Source organism: Parasteatoda tepidariorum, chromosome X1 (assembly GCF_043381705.1).
Source record: "Parasteatoda tepidariorum isolate YZ-2023 chromosome X1, CAS_Ptep_4.0, whole genome shotgun sequence".
NCBI lineage: Eukaryota > Metazoa > Arthropoda > Arachnida > Araneae > Theridiidae > Parasteatoda > Parasteatoda tepidariorum.
Genome location: NC_092214.1, coordinates 49,711,407 through 49,734,262, shown reverse-complemented (window position 1 = coordinate 49,734,262; position 22,856 = coordinate 49,711,407). Strand labels below are relative to the sequence as shown.

Sequence of the window (22,856 nt, the reverse complement as noted above, 5' to 3'; positions counted from 1 at the left end):
CTTTTCATCAGCCCACACGATTATAACCGCAAAAAAGAGTGCTTTCTAATATTGTATCAATATAGCCAAATCAAAATATATCAATACCATAGTGTGAGGAACACTCAAAAAATTTTTGTGTTCTATTTTATTTGTTGTAATTTTTGTAAAAATTTTTTGAGTGCTCCTCTCATTATTTGTATTGATATATTTTGCTTTGGCTATATTGATACAATATTAGAAAGCACTCTTTTTGGGGGATATAATCGTGTGGGCTGATGAAAAGATTACATCATTTATTTTCCGGATTTTTAAAAAGAATTCTATCCTTTTTTTCGGATTTTTTTTTCTTCCAGTTTTTGTTATTTTTATTTTTATTATTAATTTTCTTTTTACCCCTTTTTTTATTAGTCTGTAATTTTCCTTTGTTTCATCTTCATTTTGAACTAACCGCTTAAAAAATACATATATTTCATGAACTTTTATTATTTTTGTGAAAATAAATACTTGCAAATACTTGCACTATAATTATTTACAAGGAATAGACGAGTGGGTTTCAAACCATGAAAATAGGCATCTTTTTCGAACTACTGAGAAAACCAAAATGAACCAGTTTCAATGTATCATAGCTATTCTATAGCTCCAAAAATACATTTACTGGGGAAGTTTAAAAATTCATTACAAATAATATACTTTCAATTTAATGATTTCATTTTAGATGTATTACAGAGAATTTTTTTTTAATAAAGCAGAATTTAAAATAATTCTTATGATCTTATTTGTAGGAGTTCGCCTTTGAAGGCGAAAAAAGAGAGTAAAATTTCTAGACATGCAGTAGTGCTGCCATCTTTTTACTTTTTTAATACTTAAAGTTTAATTTATCTTCCTAGAACTAAAGAATGTCTTACAAAAACGTACTTCAAGATTTTTTTTTCTTTTTTTTTTTTTTTTTTTTTTTTTTTTGATTAAAAAAAATATTTTAAAAGAATACAAAAAAATATAGTGTACATGATTACAAAGAAAAAAAAATATTATACATTATTATAGTCAATACAAAAAACATAATCAGAAGCTGAATTATTTACATTTATTTTTTAATCTCCTAGATCTAATTATAGCATTGCCTTCATCTTTTCCAAACTTTTTAAAACATTTACCTTTATCTATTTTAAAATAAATGAATGAATAAAATTCTCATTAGCAAATCTAGGGAAAAAATGTGTTTTGAATATTATCATCGATTAAGGGCAAATGTATCTTATAGTAGAACAGTATTATCTATTATTAAAAATTTTATTATATTAATTTCACTTAGTAGTACTTTTATATTACGAATGAACATAAGTAAAATTTTCTTTTAAAGATTGTAAAATTTCTTCGTTTATTTTATTATAGAAGATGCATAGATCTTTACATCTCAGTCTTTAGAAAAATTACTGAAACGCAAATATTTTATAAGCAGAATAAACCATCCTTAATGCATATTTTTTTCCTTTCTTTGAAAATGTAGAAGAAACATCAAGTAGCATTTAAGCGATTAACAAACAACAACGCTAAGGAAATCTAACGCATTACAACTGACCAACGCGTGAATGAAGACATGATATATTGTCTGATTGCGGTGAGAAATAGAGAGGAGTTGAAAGGCAATAATTAAAATCATACATAAGTTTTATCAGGAAATCAAATTGGTTTTGATCCTGCTTTACTCAGTCATGATTCCCCAAATTTCGATAGTGATTTTCCCTCGGGTAAATAATAATTTACGAACTCCAATGTGCATCCCTTTTTTTTAATATAATTTTGATCAAAATTCTAAAAATTTATATATGTTGTATATATAACGTCGTTGCCGAGTGGAAGGATTAAAACAGGTCTTAGGCAGGGAAGGAGGTTGCAAAATTTAGTTATTAAGACAGACAACAGCTATAAAAGTGGTCGCGAAAAGTTGTGCTCTTGCAAAGTAAATCCGTAAAATGTTTCATTTTAGGGAATAAGGGAAATCTTAGTAATTGTAATTGGTTAATTAAATAGGTCGCGTGATTCCCACAAAGAGCAAAGGGGAAAATATCTTGCTTTCAATTGATGCATACTTGAGCTAAAAATAGATTAAAGGACAGATGTGAATTTAAAAGTGTGAGAAAGTGCTTCGATTAGAAAAATAAAATAAAATAAAATAAAATAAAATAAAATAAAAGGATTTACAGAAAAGAAATGACATAAAAATATTAATTGTAGCTTTTTATGCTACATCCCCCTTTTTTATGTTACATATATATCTTTAAGATGGTGGTTATATGTAGTACCTTCCCCCTATATTATTAGTACAGTAGGGAACCGATTATCTGGAACGATCGGGACCATCGCTATTCCGGATAACTGATTTTTCCGGTTGTCTGAATCGCTGCAAAAAGCCGTTTTTTTTATTGTTAAACCCAACTAAAAAAAAAACTTTTTGGAAATAATCTTAAAAAGAAGAAAAAACGATGAAGTAATACACTAATGATTATTTCCGAAATGATGGTAAGGTAAACATCTTTCAAAAAAGAAAGAAAAATACTAAAATCTTATGAGGAAAAAAAAAATTCTTGAAAAAAATGGCGGGAAAATTTATCGAATTTCATTCCGGTTTTTTGGTTTTCCGGTTTTCTGATTTCCGGATAACGGGTTTTGTACTGTAATGTCATCATATTCAAAGAACTGGAGATATATCAATATATCATTACGATTTCGAACGACAGTTTCATACAAAATTACAACTTAAAACAAGTATGACGCGATTTTTAATAAATAAAAATAATCCAATAAAAAAATCGCTTTTAAAAAAATAAAAGATAAAAGTTTTGTGATGCAGATTTGGAAAAAAAGTTTAATTTTATTAAAATTTAGTTGCCTTTTCCATGAAACTGAGAATTTTAACTGCCAACTGCAAACAAAAATGCAGTTCAACTTTAAAATAAACGATGAACTAGTTAAAGCCTATAATCATACCTACGATTATTCTTTTAATTTCAATAAATAAATAAAATCAGTGAAGTTTTTGATTTTTCAACCACCTGGTGACTTATCATATGTAGTTGGTTTTCTTGACCTGTTTCAGAAATTTTTTTTTCTTCTTTTTCTTTTTAAAAAAAAACCAAATGAGACAATTTTACTTGTTTTCATAACTTGACTTAGTAGCAGTTTTTAATTATAAATTGTATATTTAAAATTCATAATGGAATTCATACGGAGAATAACCCAAAAACTGGTATTAATAGATAGTTTTTTTTCAAAATTCGGGCAAGTCATGTAAAATTTTTGAACTGGTGTTTATTCTTTTTTTTAACATTCGCAACTTTCTTTTTTTTCTTTTTTTTTTTTTTTTTTTTTTTTTTTTTTTTTTTTTTTTTTTTTTCTTTCTTTTTAGGGGAAGTTGACACAAATGATTCACGGGAATTTTAAGAAAAACCCGTCCACTTACATATGGCGATAATTTTTGTGAAATGATTGATGCACAACACTGAGCATTATTTAGTGTTCTACTACTTCCACACTAACTATTAAGACTGAAATACGCACAATTGACTTTAGCCTTGAAAGTCAAAGGTCATTCAAAAATCTTCCAAATAAGGCTATTTTCAAATCGAAAATGACAAATCTGAAATGTCAAGCATACAAATATGCTTAACTCTTAAACAATTAAAAAAAAAAAAAAAAAATACGGTTTTTATTCTGCATAACAATAAATATAGGGTGTTTAATCACCACCCTGAATACGTATTTTTGAAATCCTCGAGAAAAATAGAAACAGAAATTATACTCATTAGTTCATCAAATTGATTTTTAGGCTAATAAAAATCGTTCCTGACAAATGAAAGTAAGTAGTAAAAAAGTTGAAACCTGTTTGATAGACGAATGAAACAAAGAAGAGATAAAACATTATGACATAGTTTTAACTGGCAAAATCTTCTGAACACCCTCTTTCCTCAATAACCTTGTCACACTTAAATAACTTATCTCAATTTCTTAATTTGTCATGAAAATGCAAATTGTAAAAAGAAAATATTTTATGAAGGAGAAGTGAAGAGTGTAAATATTCTCGGAAGAAGCTTCGAATTCTCCATCGGGCACAAGGTCCCCGGCACCCATGGATATCGAGATCTATTTTATGACAAGTATACTTGTTTAAAAAAATGCTAAGTTTACTTATTTAGAATTGACGTTTTATGCACATAAATTTTAAAATTTATCCATTGAAGACTGACATAAGTTTTTGCAACAACAAAATATTGTATTGTTAAATATTAATTTACGACCATAATAATATTAAATTACGTTATTGAGTTTTAAAATTAAAATACGATTTAATTTTTTTTCTTTCATTTTTAATGTTAAATAACGTAATAGTTAATAAATAATCAACGCATTTCTAGAAGTAATATGTGACAATTGTAAAAAAAAAATTTTTTTTCGCTTTATATACAGCACCAAAATTTAATATTTCTTATTGTCTATTCATAAATATTAAATTTGTACTTTAAGACTAATTTATTAATTAATACAATTAATAGTAATGATACCGTTTATGTAGTATTTTTTATAATAATTTTGAATCAAATCTTCCAAGGCGCAATTACTTAATATGAAAAATACTTTTCATAAAAGAAAATTTTGAATTTAAACATATCAAATTTTGATATTAAGGAATTGTAAGGATTTGTAAGGAAAAATTTTTTTACTAAAATATTATATATTTATATATATTTTTTTAACAAAATTCATTTGCTTCTCAGACGGATCGTTACATCCAACTAAATCTTTTTACCCTATAAAACAGGGTATAAAAATATGTATTTATTATTTTCATTCAAACAATTAAAAAAATAATTTAACGAAAACATAACACTACATAAACGTAAAAGTTTACATACATAAAACTAAACGTAAAACGTAGAGCACTTAAAATATATTTCTGTTAGTAGTGACATCTATTGTTAATATTTAACACTATATGTTTTAAAAATTTAACATTTTTAAGAAAAGTGTCGCCATCTATGAAATAGTAATGAATTTATTTCAATGCGTAAAGTAAATTTTAAAGATAACTTTACCTACTCTTTCGCTTCTGTTTAGTATTACCCTCTTTTCTTCGATGGTTTTCTAATACGGCAGTTACGCTTATTACTACCATTAAAATTCTCAGAAAAAGTAAAAGACCAATGAACATTTCACATTTCAATAACAATATTCGTGACCGATAAATGTTCTGACAATTAACATTCCTACTTTGAGTAATTTTCTTTTTAATATGTTGCATGCTTAAAACATTAAAGATACTAACGTTAGTATGTTCAAAATGAAATAAGTCGGTTTCTATTAAAGCCGAAGCTTTTATTACCATGAAGACCATGAAATGATTTATAACAACCATGAAAATTTGCGGAAAATAAAAAAAAGTTGAAGGCCATTGAACATTTTAATGGAAATATTCTTTACCGATGAATGTTCTAACAATTAACAATGGTGCCGGATTAAAAACTTAATTGGCTTCAAACAAAATATAAAGATGGTAATAAGAATCTTTAAATTTTGGAAATAAAAGTTTTTTTTTTTTTTTTAAGCTAATGAAAATTTGAATCAATTATATATTTCGACTTCAGCTTCTTATTTAATTTCAATTTCTATTTTTCTTTTTAATATTTTGCATGGTGAAAACAATTAAGAAAATAACATTAGTATTTCAAAATAAATAATGTGCATAGTTGATAAGCATTTATTATTTATTCATAATTTTATTATTATTACTTTATTATTAAATTTGAAAAAATTGTGTTATCTTGAAATATATTTAGAAAAAAATCATTTTTATTGATATATGTTATTTTATTTACAATTTAATAACGAAATATTTTATTTCATTTTTAATATTATTTTGCTTCTTTTTATTCACCTATAAATATTATTCGTGATTAAATGCATAGATTATAGATGTTCAACTGCAAGTTACTCAACACTGCTTGAAAATTTCTTAAAAGTGTCGCTTAAGTAAAAAGTCTGAAAAGCTTTACATTTTGTTCCAATATTTAATAATCGCATAAAGTGATTTAGAAAAAAATTAAAACATCTTAATAGCGAATGTAATTCCTGATAATTCAAAAATATCAACAAATCACTTAAGCATCAATGAAAATTCTTTGATACAAAATAAACATTCTGCGTCGGCCTATTCTATATTAATTCCACAAATTGAAATGGAATATAAATAGATAGTTAATATATATTAATATATAAGTAGATGTATAATAGATTATTAATACATAAGTAGATTATTAAATAATCAAAAATACTGATAAATATGAAAACTATAAGGAAAAAATAACTGTACCATAAACTTAAGTTTCTCTTAACTATTTTTGGATTTTAAGGATTTTTAGAATTTTTTTTTTGATTAATTTTGGACGATTTTTGGATTTTTGGATTAAAATATTAGCTGAGATAACGTATCAGGTTTAAATCATACCGCATCATAGATATTAGATCTTAAAATCGTATTTTTATGATATTGAGGTTTGATAAGAAATCTTCTTTTAATCATAATTTGTTTAAAAAAACGTATTTAAAACATTAAAATACTTAATAGATACGACTAAATTTAGAAATGAAAAATCTATTCAAGTGAAAAGTAAATAATTCGGTGTCTTATATATTATTATTATTTTATTTGTTTATTTTTTCATATATTTATGTAATTAATATCCGGTCATTCATTTGTATATTGCAATGTTCACTTTATTTTTAGATTTTTTTCAAATAGGTATTGAAATGTGATCTAATAACATTAATAAAATATTTTAAACCATACGTTTCTTTATCATATTTTTCAAGTAGAGAGAACGAACTCGAAATATCTTGATGTTAGATTCAATATTTAATTGCTACCCTAAGATTCTTTTTAAAGAAACGACGCATTCATTGTATAAATTTCAACATGAAAAATGCAAACATTTTGAACAATAATGTATAAATTTCAACATAAAAAAAAATCTTATTATTTTATCACATATTTTTCTTTCTTCCGATCTTATCAGAATTCTAGAACTTATCATTAAAAAATTATGTCTAGCAATTTATTTTGCTTGCACGTGCTCCTTTCGGGCTAAGGATTTGAATCCCTAAGGATTTTGGATCCCTAAGGATTTGAATTCGCCAGATTCTCTTTAATAATCTACAATAAGAGGGAAAAATCATTAAATAAAATCTGAATCTGAAGTAACTCACTAAAGTGGAAAAAAAAACACAGAATATTATTTATTTCATGGTTAAAAAAGCAATTTTAATTTACGTGTTGAATTCTTATTCGCTTGTTTTTATGTTTGTCTTTCATTAATTATGTTAATAAAATTTGAATATATATTGAAAATATAGAAACAAAATTGAACAGAATTTTCCTCCCTTTATGAACTTAAAAAACTATGTTAGTTTTAGTTTAAAAATTTATTAAGTCAACAAAAATTTATTAAGTTTAGAAAATTTATTAAGTTGAATAAACGATTCCTAAATAGTGTTCCGTGGTACCTTCCATAGAAGAGTTAAAGGGGTTCTAAGAGTTAGGGCCTTTTTTTATTTATTATTTTTTTAGTCAATGATTTTGAAACTTTTAATTAAATTAAACTATAATCAATAAGCCATTATTTATTTAATATTTCAATTGCCTTTATAAAATTATTCAAACTGAAGTAACAATAAAAAGTGAATGGCTCTTTTTAAAAAAGGAATATATAATTTTTTAATAAAAATATAGTGAATAATAAATTATAAAAAAAGACATGCATTTAAAAAAAATGCATTCGTATTTCACATCGGGCTTATCAAATCAAACTAAATTAACTAAATTTGCTAATAAAGAAATATATTTCCTTAATAACCATTTTGAACGTTCATACCAGTTCTTTTTATTTTTTCATCTTAAAGAAAACTATTATTCAGCTCATCTTACTCGTTTTCAGTTTAAGTATATACACCAAAAACAAATTCAGTACTAAATTAGACAAAACTCCAAGGCTTCGAAATTTTTAAAGAAATAAGGACATAAAATCTAATTTAAGAATATTAATGATAAAAAGATGAAAAAAATTCGTTTGTCTTATTTTATTTCATAACCGTCCTTGAACAAACGACCCAATTTTGGGTTTACGACTTCTAACCTTCAACTCCGTAGCCATGTAATTTTGAACCCAATCCAGATGACTCCTGGATTAAATTTTGGAAGAATTTTTCGATGGAACTAACCCGCATTATATGGAGAGGAAAACCACGAAAATATTCCACGGTTAGCCTGACTGCAAGGGGACTCTAACCCATGATCCGTCTACCACTGAGGATATTTTACTACATCACTGTAGCCGTTGGGACCCAGGTGCGGGATTTGTATGGACCAGCCATTACAGGGATTCGAACACTGTTCTAATCTCAATCCTTCTGTGAAAAGATAAAATTTGAACAATTATTGATATTTTAGGAGTAATATTTGAATTCTACTTAATTAATATTTATAAAAAAAAAGTAAATAATAATTTTTGTTAACCAGACTAAGTGATCTGATTATTACTAAGCGAATACAATATAATCATAAGTGATGCAAAACAGGCAAAAATAATGCATATTATAGGTCAGTTTTATCAGTATAGAATATTATCTAAATTATTCTCGATGCAAAAAGTAAATTATAGTTTCAAATTAACAAAACATTCTAGTAAATCCTACTCGTATTTCTACTGACCCTTTCTATAAGTGAACTTAACATAAAGCCAGTTCTTATAATTTAAAAATTTAGTGGAAGGACTTTGGTCAATATAATGATAAGCCACATTTTCTAATCTGACAAGATAGGGTTTTTGGAGAAAACCACCGTGATTTCTATGTAGGTAAAAAAATAGGTAAAAACATTGAGTTGTTTGCTAGAGGTAATTCCGGAAACTTTGTGAAGTACCTAGTTTAAAACAATGCTAAGGAAAAGTTAGATATAATTAACGACTTTAACTATATTGCTCCTGAGTTCTTCAATCTATTCTTCATTACCATGTCAGGTTTGTTGCAAATATGTATTGTCTAGTACTTTGGACATTTTTTGGACTATACATCATTATTAATGCATTATTATATACTGAAATCAAAAAATGTCAAAAACTGATCTCTTGCTTTGATTTCTGGATAACCCATATAAAAGAAGGAAACGTCAATATTGACTTTTCATTCTTTTTAACGCACTATAAAAAAATAAATATAGAAATTTTTATTCTAATTTTTGGTGGAATAAAATTTGGCGTATACTCCTACTAACATTCAAGTACCATGACATTATTAATAATGAAATAAGTAATATAAGAGTAACGAGAAGGAACTTTCACTAACACACAAGTACAATAATATTATTTATATTGAAATAAGTAATAAATAATTTATATTGAAATAAGTAATAAATAAGTAACGGGAAGCAACGAGTAAAAAATTTAAATCAAGAATTTTCTCCAGTTTTTTTCCCCTTTCCTGTTTAAATTTCTGTCAAAAGCACAGCTCACGTTGATTGAGATATAGGATTACGTAGTAAATATTGTGATAGAAAATAATAAAGTTCAAGGCTATATTCGAAATTGGCAACTTAGTTCTGAATTTGCATTTCTATAAATATGCATAACAGTCGAAATTTAAAGAGGCATATGACGTAACAAAAAAAAACAAAAAAAAAATGAATTACTTCTACCATATAATGATAGATGGCTGATAAAAAAAAAGAGATCTCATTACAATAACAAAGCAATAACAAAACATTTAAATAACAAAATTAACATTTAAAATAATCCTAATTAACTTTTAATGTAACAGAATAATACCCATAGAAATTGAGTTTTTGTATTTTTATAGATTTACCTACAAAACGAATTAGATAATTATATTGAAATATTATTTTATAAGAAATTTTTCGAAAATTTTTTACAAGGTAAAATAAAAAAAGCCAGTTTAGGTGTCGTAATTTTGAATTTTATTTTAATAAATAAAATCAATAATTTTAAATTATATTATGTGACTGTAAGGGTGTGTTGATACTTGGGGCGACAGTTTATGAAAAAAAGCAGTGTAATCACTGGAGGAAGCAAATCGGAAAAAAAAAGTCAATTTAATTTTTTTTTCAAAAAAGAGCAACAAAAAAAACTGAAATGCAAAGTGCTTATAATAACAAATATATATTTTAAATTTATATTTTAATTTTATATTTATATTTTAAACTCACGAAATTTATATTTTAAACTCATTTTTATGTAATGAATTCAGAAATTTTTTATGGTAAAAAAGAGTCCTTCAGAGTATTTTTTAGTGATAATTGTAATCGTATTTAAATTTGTTTCTAATTTATTGTTAACCATTTGTGTCTAACGATATTTTAAAAGGAAAGTTTATTTATTTTTTTTAAAAAAAAGAAGTGACGGCATCAGTGCTTCATTTTTAGAATATATTTTTTAGAAACAAGATGGTTCAGTCTACACTGTAAAAAATTCGGGTTCAAATTGTATGGTATAAAACGCCGGCACTTAGGGTGTATCATTCGTAGAATTAATTTTATCGTTAAATCCATTTTACCGTAAAATCCATTTTACCGTAAAATCCATTTTACCGTAAAATCCATTTTTACTGCAAAATTATAAATCGTATCTTTTGCAGGGATATTTGTTTAATAAGAGTGATTCAGCGGTTTTACGTTAATTATTACTGCAAAAATTACGGTATATCCGATTTTTTGTTCCATAACATGTTCCTGAAAGATAGATTTTTAACGCTAAAATGGTAGCTAACATAAAGAAATGCCCACATGGTATAAACAAAAATGCACTACCACTTTTTCCACTTAGGATTTTTTTTTCTATACAGATCAGTTGTTGCGCATTAATGAGTTGAATTTGTTTTAAAATCATAGTTTATTCTTTACGAAATTATTTTGCTCGAGTCAAATATTTATCTATTAAAAATTTAATTTCATAATAAAATTGAACTGAATTCCCCTTAGGATCCATGGGTCCGTTGCCCCCTTCACTCCCTCTCTTTCCGCCACTAAGGATAAAAACTATATTGCCGTATAGAATTAACTGGGCTTTAAATCTGACAAATAGCTTTACTAGAGTTGCGACAGCTCAGCGGATAGAGCTTTCGCCTTTCAATGAGGCGAACCGGGTTCGAAACCCAGTCGATACGAATTCCGCATCCGGCTTGAACTGACCACAGTGCTGACGTGAAATATCCTGAGTGGTAGACGGATCATGGGTTAAAGTACCCTTGCCATCAGGCTAAACTTTGATGGTTTTCGTGGTTTTCCTCTCCGTGTAACGCAAATTCGGGTTAATTTCATCAAAAAGTCCTCCACAAAGACGATTTTCACCCTATACTTGATACAGGAGTTCACTTGTTTTCTGGATTGGGTTCAAAATTGCAAGACTACGGAGTTGAACATTAGTAGTCGTAAACCCATAAAATTGGGACGGATATTCAACGACGGTTATAAAATAATATAAAATGGGTTATACTAGAGACGAAATGGAGCAGGACATAGAGCGTTGGCCTTCCAATGAGGTGACCCGGGTTCCGCACCCGGCCCGTATCGACCACAGTGCTGACGTAAAATATCCTCAATGGTAGACGGATCAGAGAACTCTCCATGTAACGCAGATGAGGATTAATTCCATTAAAAAATCCTCCACGAAGTCAAATTTCTCCCAATACTTGATCCAGGAGTTCACTTATTCAAAATTAAAAGGCTACGAAGTTGAAGATTAGTAGTCATAACTCCAAAATTGGGTCGGCTGTTCAACGACGGTTATAAAATAAAATAACTTTACTGGAGCCGCTGCGTCTCAGAGTTGAAAGAGCGTTCGCCTCCTAATGAGGTGCCCCAGGTTCGAATCCTAGCAGCGGCTGGTTGATAATGAGGATTAAATAGAGGTTCCATCAAAAAATCCTCTATGAAGTCACATTTCTCCAAATACTTGATTCAAGACTTCCTTTGTGTTCTGGATTGGGTTCAAAATTGCAAGACTTTCGAGTTAAAAATTTTTAGTCGTACACTCAAAATTTGATCGATTGTTCAAGGATTGCTATAAAATAGGTTTGCTAGAGCCTTGATGTGTCAGGGAATAGAGCGTTCGCCTCCCAATGAGCTGTCCCGTGTTCAAACCTCAGCGGTTGCTTGTTGATATGAATTTTGCTCTCGGCTCATACGAAGCAGAGTGCTGACGTTATATATCCTCAGTGGTAGACGGCATGGGTAGGAATGTTCTTGCCATGGAGGCTTTCGTGGTTATCCTCTCCATGTAACGCAAATGTGGATTAGTTTCATCTAAAAGTCCTCCACGTAAGCTAGTTTGCCCCAATGCTCGATCCAAGAGTTCCCTTGTCTTCTGAGTAGAGTGCAAAATAACAAGTCTACGGAGTTGAACATTCATAGTCTTAAACTCATAGTTGGGTTGACTGTTTAACGTCGGTTATAAAAAAAAAAAATAGTTTGATTAAGAAAAATATTAAACTTTTTTTTGTATTAAACTTTGTATTGTATAAACTTTGTAAACTTTTTGTATTAAACAGGGTGGAAAAAATATTAAACTTTTTCCACGGAGATGAAAATCATTTTATCAATTAATAATTCTTAATTTTTGCAAATGTTGAGCCTTGGAATAACAATTAAGTATTAAAAAATTGGATAAGAATGCTTTTATTGTCAGGAAACTGCGGCTATTCATCATGTTGACATTTTACATCGTTTTATAATTCGCATTACGGACGTTGATTACAGATAGGCAAAACTTAACCTAACAGTCCTTGTTATAACTTTCACAAAATCACAACAGTTATAAAAATAGTATCTTATTCGCTAAAAATGTTATTTAATGTGAGGGCAGAGCCTTCGAAAAAGCAGCGTTAACCTTAAAAGCAGGGTTTTTTTTCTGTAAGACCATTTTTTTTACATTCGTTAAAAATTTCAACCATTTTCAACCAGTTGATGGATATAAAGATCCTTCATAAATTCTTTACCAGATATCGTCGATCTGCTGCTCTTATATTTCTTTGCATTTACCTTTTTTTTTTTTTTTTTCGATTTCAGACTCTTGTAAATTGCTTTCTCGGTCGTTTGATGCCACGGGTCTAAAAATTTTGTCTAATTTTACTCTTATGTGTAATGTTCATGTCTAATATTATATCTGATCATTTATGTCTAATGTTTATTCCTCCTGGAATAAAAATTAAAAATAATTTTTTTTAAAACCAGTTAAAGTCTTACTTGAATATTAGTTTCTGATAACTCATCAGTCATTTTTACTAGTTTGTTACAGTTGTCTGACTAAGATTATGAAAATTATTTTAATTTCAACAAATGAGAACAGCATATTTTAATTAATAGACGACACCTGTAAACGACCTATTTACATTTTAAAGGATATTACACATTGCCAAGTTGAAAAGAAATATTATTATGAACTACTTTTAATGTTATCCTCAACCTGTAGTGATAATAATATAAACTCAATCGACTTTATACACTTAAAGCCAAGCCATACTAAATAAACATTCAAAATATTTACAAGAATTTTCAGAAAAATATGTTTTCTGAACTTTAAGACAAATAATTCATTAATTCTTTATAAATTACTATTAAAAGAATTATAAAAACATAAAAAATTAGGGCTATGGTGAAAATAAAATTTAAGTTTAAGTTTTTCACGACACATATTGCCACATTTGCTGCTCTATCTTCTTATTTATGAAGTTAGAATTTAATGTATAATAAACATAATTGGAAAAAAAAACCTTTGAACAAATTGTATCAAATCTGCCGTCAAAAACTGCAAAGGGTTAATTCAATATAAATATCACGATTTATTACACACTGTCAAGTTAAGCGGACGCGAAACATTTCTTTTTTTCGATCAATTTTACACACCATTCATAGCCTGTAGATAATAATATAGACTCAACAAACCTAATGAATATACTTAAAAACGCAAGCCATAGAATGCAAGCTAACATTAGAAATATATTTTAAAAAATATATCTTTTAAATGATACGACACAGCTCACTATTTTAATATAAATTACTGTTAAAAAGATTATAAAGTATAGAAAAAATTGAGACACGCAGAAAAACATTTAAGATGAATTTTCCGTGTCACATATTGTCATATTTGTTTCTCATAACTTAGAAACAGATATTGTCATATCTGTTTCTCATAAATTAGAAGATAGTGATCTTCTAATTTATGATGATAGAATTTATTTTATAACGTATATCATAAAAAAAAAAGAAAACTTTGAACATTTCATATTACATTTTTTATCATGAACAGTAAAGGGTAAATTCAATACAAACGTCACGAATTATTACACACTGCCAAGTTAAGCTGATGCGAAACATTTCTTTTTATGAACTATTTGAAATACTATTCACAAACAGTAGATAATAATATTGACTCAATAGACATAATAAAAACACTTAAGAAAACAAACCATACAAAGCAAACTTTAGTGACATGTCTAGAAAAATACTAACTGATACGACTCACTATTTTTTTTTATAAACTACGATTGAAAACAAATATTACGTATAGAAAAAATTAAGGTTGTAGAGAAAAAAAAAGTTGAAGTACCTCACTATCTTCTAATTGATGATGATAGAATTTATTTTATAACGTATACAATTAAAAAAAAAGGAAACTTTGAATCATTCTGTATCAAATCTTCTATCAAAAACTTTAAAGGGTAAATTCAATATAAAAGTCACGGAGTGAAAAAAAATAACAAAAGAATTCATTGCCTGAAGTTCCTTCTATCCATTACTATTTCACACACTGAATGTAATATTTGTTGTTATCGAATAGTATGATCTTAAAGATCTTGAACAATCACTAGTAAGAGACAATTCTAAGCTATTGATTTACTTATAAAGAAATAAAATAAAAACAAATGCTTCTTTTTTAAATTAGAGTAGGCGAAAAATCGAAAACAAACTTATCATCGTTCCGACTTACGTGTTTAGAATCTATAAATGTTTTAGATTTATGATTCTAAGAAATTCTGATAAATGTCAACCATTCAGAAGAAGCAAAGTAGCGGAAGATTAAGGAACTAAACGAGTAAACAGGGCAGCATAAAAATGTTACAGCTCAAATGTTTAGCACGTATAAGCAATAAGATGTTGTTAAACTGTTGTTAATAAGATGTTTTCTTAAAAGTAAAAAACTACTTTCAATAGAAACCAAATGTTCGTAGACTTTAACGTACCTAAAATATTACAAATTAAAAAAATGTATAGATAAATTCTAAAGTTGATTGAAAAAAACGTGATTTTTATTTTAATTAATAAATCTAATAATGATTAACTTTGTTTAATTAAACTTAATCAACTATGAACTTTAAAATTCTGCCCTCTTGATCATTCAATAATAACTCAATCTTAAATCAATCCCTTCGAATTAGAGTATGATTTTTTTAATTTCCAATTGTACTTAAATCGTAACGCGATTCTATGACTTTATAAACATTGATTTAAATGCATTCGTGAAGTTTACAAAATCGCGAACTTCACTTTTCGAAAAATGGTGAGTTTATATCATCGTTATCAAGTATTTATTATTATTTTTTTTTTTTTTGCTTATTTAAATACTTTTTTTTTTTAATTTTTATGAGATATATCTGTTTAAACAAATCTCTATTTGGAAAATTTTTTTACTGTTGTTTGTTACTATATTTAATTTTATTTCGAGTGGTTTGTTTGTTGTTGTTGCTGTTGACGTATGCCATTAAGGCAGAGGGGGTGCATTTGTTCTTGTTTTCCAGTGGCGCCATCTATGGCCAAGAATTCGACTTCTGCCACACCCATACGTCACACCCATTTATAGGGTGGACAAATTCATTCATCCACAGATCGTAATTTTGACCTGAATCAGAGCATGATCAATCTCCAATTCAGTATCCCCAGAGATATTAATTTGTTATGGAAACATGGAGGACTTTAAGACTCGACAGATTTAACGTGCATCAGTCACCATTTACTACACGGGAAGTCTGCGGCTGGCAGGGATCAAACCCACGACCACTTGGACATGGGCCCAGTGCCCTACCAACCAGGCTATCCCGGCCGAGTGGTTTGTTTAAAAAGCTGTTTTGCATGCTGGTCATTCAAGTTTAAATGATGAGCAAATTTTGAATACATTTTTTTATGATAATTTCTATTTTTTAAGTTTTAAAGCGATCTATAACCACATGTCCATGCATAGAACATAGTCTTTATTCGGAACAAAAAGGTACCGGGAACACCTGGGGTTCCCAACATGACACCCCTCCTCAGTTGGGGATGAAGACTTCTAATGGGCGTTGGGTCTTTCTAGAGGATTTCAATAAATAGATGTAAAATTTTAAATATAAAGTACATGCTGTTATTAAAGAAGTGATTTCAATTCAGCAATTTATTGAGAAAACGATTACTAACCAATTTCTTAGTAAAAGTAACAGTTTGCTAGTTTCGACACAAAATATTTTTTGCACTAAGGAGTAAGGGGGGAGTTTTTTCCCCCTTTCAAATTGAAATTATTCTTTTGTGAATTTTTTTAAATAAAAAATAGTTGTTTATTTAATTCATCATGTTACAATAGTTTGTAATTTTTGAAATAAATTGTTTAAAAGTTATTTTAAGTTCTACTTTAGAAGTTTGCAGTAAATATTTTTTTTTAAATCTGTTTTTATTTATTTATTTATTTTTATTTGCTTTTATAAAAAATGCTTTTTTTAAAAAAAAAGGCTGCTTTTATAAATCTTTTTCTCAAAATCGTATTAATTATATAAAATCATTGGCAAGAAGGAATTTTCAATAAATCAAGGGTATGATTTTTGTGTGTTTGCTGTTTTTGTTGTTTTGTTGTTTTAAAGTGTAATAAATCGAAAATAAAGAAAGTATTCATTTTAACTAGTTTAATAAACGCTTGTTAACATAAAAAACTTTTTTAAGCTGGCGTTGAAAAAAATTTGACCAACAAAATAGGCGGTAAACCAATGATTACTAGAAACCTATGATTAAGTTTATAAAAATTATAATAACGAATCAAATTTATACAAATGCGATTTTTTACGAGATGCAACATTATCTTTTAAAACGTGTTTATTTTGATTCCGTAAGAATGGAATAAAAATAATTGTAAGTGAAAAGGTATAATTAATTAATAAAAATTAATTATATGAACTAAAGTATAGTTAAGTTCCTCAAAGCTTAAAAGTCATTAAAAAAACTTTTTTAAATAATTCTTTCAACCTTGATAAAATTCAATTTTTCCTTTCTAATTCTAATAATGTTGCAATGAATCTTTATTATGTTCTAAGAAGAACTTAATTCAAACACAAAACAAAACTTGAAAAATAAAAGTGTTCTAATAAAGAAGATAAATCCCTAATATGAAACATAGTACTGAAAAAAATTAAATAAAAATAAATAAAACAGTTTCTGAGAAACCAGCGTTATTTACAGGAAATACGAGGGCGCTTTAAATTTTAATAGATAGTTGTTATTTTTAATTCTTTATTACGCTTTTATTAGTGTCTAAATTAGAACAACATTATTTCGGTGTAAATTTCAAGACATATTCATCTTTAAAACTTGACTGTATTATATTTTGGTAAAAAATATTGACATTTCAATTGACAATACAAACATTTCAATTGAATTTCTTCTTATAAATTTGAGAAAAATAAACTAATCAACTATGATGTGTACATAAATTTTAAAAACTATTGTAATCCTTGACATTTATTTTAAGTGATAAAGCAAAAAAAAAATTAGGTTATTTTATTAAATAATTTTAAAAATTTAATTTTTTGAATTTTAAAATTTTAGTTAATATCTTATGGAAGTTAGAATTTTTTTATATTTTATTTTCTCAAATAATTACAAGATTTACATTAAAAAACAAAAACAAAACATGCATTGAAAAACAAAAATTGCATCTGGGATCCCCTTAAAATATTTTTAATACATATTTATTCAATAAATTAGCTTTTAAATTTAAACTCTGACAATATCCAAGTGTATTCTAAGAGTGTTGCTATAAACACTCTGTATAATTATCCTCTCTGTATTCCTTTCTATTCATGAATAAATTATCTATTAAACAATCTAGGAACAAAAACTGGCTTCTAATAGGTATATCAATCTGTCATATGACCTCAAACCTTGTCTGATGTGGGTTAAATAAAGAAAACCTCTGAAGATCGTATAATAAGTAAGAGATTGAATAACAATTATGCAAGATTGCCAGTCGAAACAAACCTATTACATAAAGTTATTCTCTTCAAGGTCAATGATGTCACTTTCGTTTTACCAGTTATATCTTTCACTTTAATAATAAATGGATTTTCACCAAGTTTCTAAACTAAGTTGAAACATCTCGTTGCGCATGAGCAAGGAAGAATACTTATAAACTCTGCCATGCATGAAAATAATAAAATAACGGATAAAGATAGTCTATGGTTGCTAGTTGTAAAATAAATATATATGAAATATTAGGGTGGGGAGAGAGATAAAAAATTGAAACTTAAATTAACAAAAATTCTATGAATATGATTACACGTTAGAACGAGATCCTTTAGCAATTCTAATTAAAAATATAAATAAGTAAACAATCCCGTGTTATCAACAAATAATAATAATCAGTACTTACCGTATACATTATCAATCTTCTCACACCCTACACAACAAAGTTATTTTTTAAATTGCATTCACAAATTAATTTTTGTTTTAGCATAAATTAGTAATAAAGTTATTAAATCTATAATTAGAACTAAAATTAATTTCGGGAATGTTCATTTCGTTGTAATGTTCAATTGGATATAAAAGCTGCTGTTGTATACATTTTACACTATCGATTTACTGACGAAGTAAATAATAAATATATTAAAGTAATAAATAAGTAATATAAAATAAAGTGATATAAAATAATAATAATATTGTTATACGTAAATAATTTAAAGCGATAAATATATTATTTCTCTGTTTTGTTTTCTTTATATCAAATAAAACAATCGTTTTTTATATTGACGTTAAAGTTTTTTCGTTGAAATAAATCTCAGTTATATAATTCGAAAAAAAAAAACTACATCAGTATCGTTCATTACAATTATTATAATTGCAATGAACATAGTCTTTTTACAAAATTGCATTCACAAATCAATTTTTGTTTTAGCATAAATAAGTACTAAAGTTATTTAATATATAATTAAAACTAAAATTAATTTCGGGAATGTTCATTTCGTTGCAATGTTCATTTGGATGTAAAAGCAACTGCTGTATACATTTTGCACTATCGATTTACAGAAGAAGTAAATAATAAATATATTAAAGTAATAAGTAAATAATATATTAAAGTAATAAGTAAATAATATAAAATAAAGTACTATAAAATAATAATAATATTGTTATAAGTAGATAATTTAAAGCGATAAATATATTATTCCTCTGTTTTGTTTTCCTTATATAAAATAAAACAATTTTTTTTCAAATTGACGTTAAAGTTTTTTAGTTGAAATAAATCTCAGATATAAAATTCGAAAAAAAAACTGCATCAGTATCGTTCATTACAATTATTATAATTGTAATGAACATAGTCTTTTTACAAAATGAATAAGAAAGGAAAAGTTTTTGTCATTGCATACATACAAAATGAATTAAAACGTTATAAATAAAGTTTAGAACCTAATTACATGATTTTTTTTTATGTGTGCTTAAAAGAACCTTCACCGTCGCCCCTGGTAGGACTTGAACCCACAATCCTTGGCTCCGGAGCCCAACGCCTTACTCGTTGGGCCACAGGAGCACGTATGCAAAAAAATTTTAGGAAATTTTAAATTTATTTTTTATTTTTAGGAAGACCAGTTATTCTAACATTAAAATCTTTATTTTAAAAAACTGAATTTTAGTTGCATATTTTAAAAAACAAAACTGAATCAATTTAGTGAACACCAAACATGATTGTCATTGGCTTAAAAATTAGTTAACAAAGGTTTATGCTGCGTATTTTTTTCTAGCGTACTTAGTTAAGTATATTACGCTTCTGAGTTAGAAATAAAGTGTAAATCCTATCAAAACAATCTTTGCGTTATTTATTTTTTGTACACAAACAACTCAATACAGTTGCCCCAGGTGGAATTTGAACTCATAATCTTTGTCTAACCATCTAATAACCAACTCCTTATCCACTGGGGTTCAGGGGCACCATTGCAACTATCCATGTTTCTTAGCCCAACTAAAATATTGTCAAAAGGGACAAGTATGAAATGAATGATGAAATTTATGTAAGATATATTGTTTAAAAGGGAGATGACAATAACATTTTCAATATTAAGACGAAGCTTGTGCTACTTTTGTAAAAAATATTTATACTGTTTAAACAAATTAAATGGCAAATAAGATTATCTAAATTAGAGGGTTAATGTGAGAAAACATTTGCGTTATTTATTTTTTGTACACAAACAACTAAATACAGTTGCCCCAGGTGGAATTTGAACTCATTATCTTTGTCTAACCATCTAATAACCAACTCCTTATCCACTGGGGTTCAGGGGCACCATTGCAACTATCCATGTTTTTTAGCCCTACTAAAATATTGTCAAAAGGGACAAGTATGAAATGAACAAAGAAATTTATGTAAGACATATTGTTTAAAAAGGAGTATAACAATAAAATTTTCAATATTCAAACGAAGCTTGTGCTACTTTTGTAAAAAATATTTATATTGTTTAAACAAATTAAATGGCAAATAAGATTATCTAAATTAGAGGATTAATGTGAGAAAACATTTGAGGTAAATATGCTAGACAGTAAGATGTTAATAGTAAATGAAAATATGGTTTTAATATTTTTTTTGTTCTTAATTTTAAGATGATAAGTAATTTTGACATTAAATAATACTTTCTTTAAAAGGAACTGAACTTCGATAGCATATTTTTAAACCATCTACATTAGTGGCTATAGGAGCATCCGTAAAATAATCAGCACAATAGGAATAATCTGTTGTACATAGTGGGGAGAAACAGCCACTATTTTTATAATCATGTGGAGTATATCATGATTTTGTAAGAAATATTTTATTCTATTAAACATATTTAAATACTGACTAAAGTACCAAGATCTATAAAACGAATTCACTTATAAATTATATTGCGTATCGATATGTTGCATACAAAGTGTAGCTCATAACTGAACAATCGTGGCCTCATTTTTTTCTTTCCTTGGTACACAAAAGGAACTTTTCAACCGCTCCTGGTGGGACTTGAACCCACAATCTTTGGTTCCGGAGACCAACGCCTTATCCATTGGGCCACAGGAGCACTCCAAGTGGACATACATGGTTAAGCAATCTGCATCTATCGGAGCATACATAAAATGATCAACGCAATAGAAGTCTAAAAAAGCAAGTCTAAAGAAGCAAGCATACATGAAATAATAAACATGACAGAATTAATTTAAGGCTTATAGTGAGGTAAAAACAGCCACCATTTGTGTAATAAAGTGGAGTTTATGATTATTTAGTAAGAAACAATTCACATCATTTAAAAAGAAAAAAATTAAATTACAGATTAAAGTACCAAAATCTACGTTATGTATTCTTTTCTGATAGTAAAAACCATTTTTTTTACTCTTTGTTTTTTAATGTTTTAGTTTGCTATGCTGTTAAATTTAAAAGTTTTAAATAAAACTAAATATTTAATCGAAACTAAATATTTAATTTAATAAAACTAATAATTTATTTATCGGCTTTTTATTTTTTATTATTGTGGCATTGTGGTGTGTGCGTTATTTAAAAATCAATTCACAAGTGTATACTACAAATGAAAAATTCTGATTAATTGTTTTGAGTTGAAAATAAATCCTTTTTTATTATTATTCAAGCTTTAAATTATTATTGAGTTGCACAAGGAATTAATTAACCGATGCATTCTTCAAAATCAGGTTGGTGGAAAAGATTTTTAGCTTATTTAATACTTTGTACTCAGTATTGTTTCTTTGACAGACAACTTAAACACAGCAAAATATTACACTACAAAATTTTGAACACTGAATAACTTCTATATTTCTCTGTTTTCGTGACAACGTTCAAATTTGTTAATATGCTCAATAATTTTGAACCACCTGCATACACCCTTTCAAACTTTTCCAATCTCTCAGTGATATTTAATTTATTCCGTAATTTAAATTTAAACTGTAGCTACACATTTTTTTTTTTAATTTTCGTTGTTTTTATTATAATGGTTGTTTCAAGAAGTAGCTGATTATATTTCAGTAAAAATATTTATTTTTAATGCTTTATAATTTGATCAATACAATTAAAAGCGAGATTCTTCATTGCATAAACTACGCGTTTCATAAAATTTTCATAAAATTAAAATCTCACAAATTTTATTTTTAATAAAATTTATTTTTTTCGAAAATCAAAACAAGACTCTGATTGCAAACAATTTCTCTTCATTTTAATTATTACCCGTTTTAAACATAAATTTCAATGGTACTAATGCAAACGCAAAATTATAATTTTGTGTCAGCAATATTTTGATTATTTTATTTATATAGCATCTTTATACGTGCTTTAGCATGTTTGTTTTGAATGGCATAGCTGATTGTATTCTGTTTTTGTTATAAAATTACCCAACCAGAATAATACATACATAAAATATTTTTCAATTCTCAAACTAAAAATATCTCCTTTTTTCGAAAAAGAAAGTGAAAATGTGGAAAATATGAAACAATTTAACAATGCTGCTAAGTGCAATATTCGTTTAAAGAAGCCAATCAAAGAAAATTTTGCATCAGTGCAAAA

General features: G+C 27.0%; 1 long non-coding RNA gene and 1 other non-coding gene across 2 annotated transcripts in view; both read right to left on the bottom strand.

Moving 5' to 3' along the window:
• Positions 1–22,856, bottom strand: part of LOC107453023 (uncharacterized) — a 227,671-nt gene that overhangs the window by 174,583 nt on the left and 30,232 nt on the right. The window lies entirely within an intron of this gene.
• TRNAR-CCG (transfer RNA arginine (anticodon CCG)) lies at positions 21,297–21,369 on the bottom strand. Its single transcript has one exon. It is a non-coding gene; the product is annotated as a tRNA-Arg (tRNA).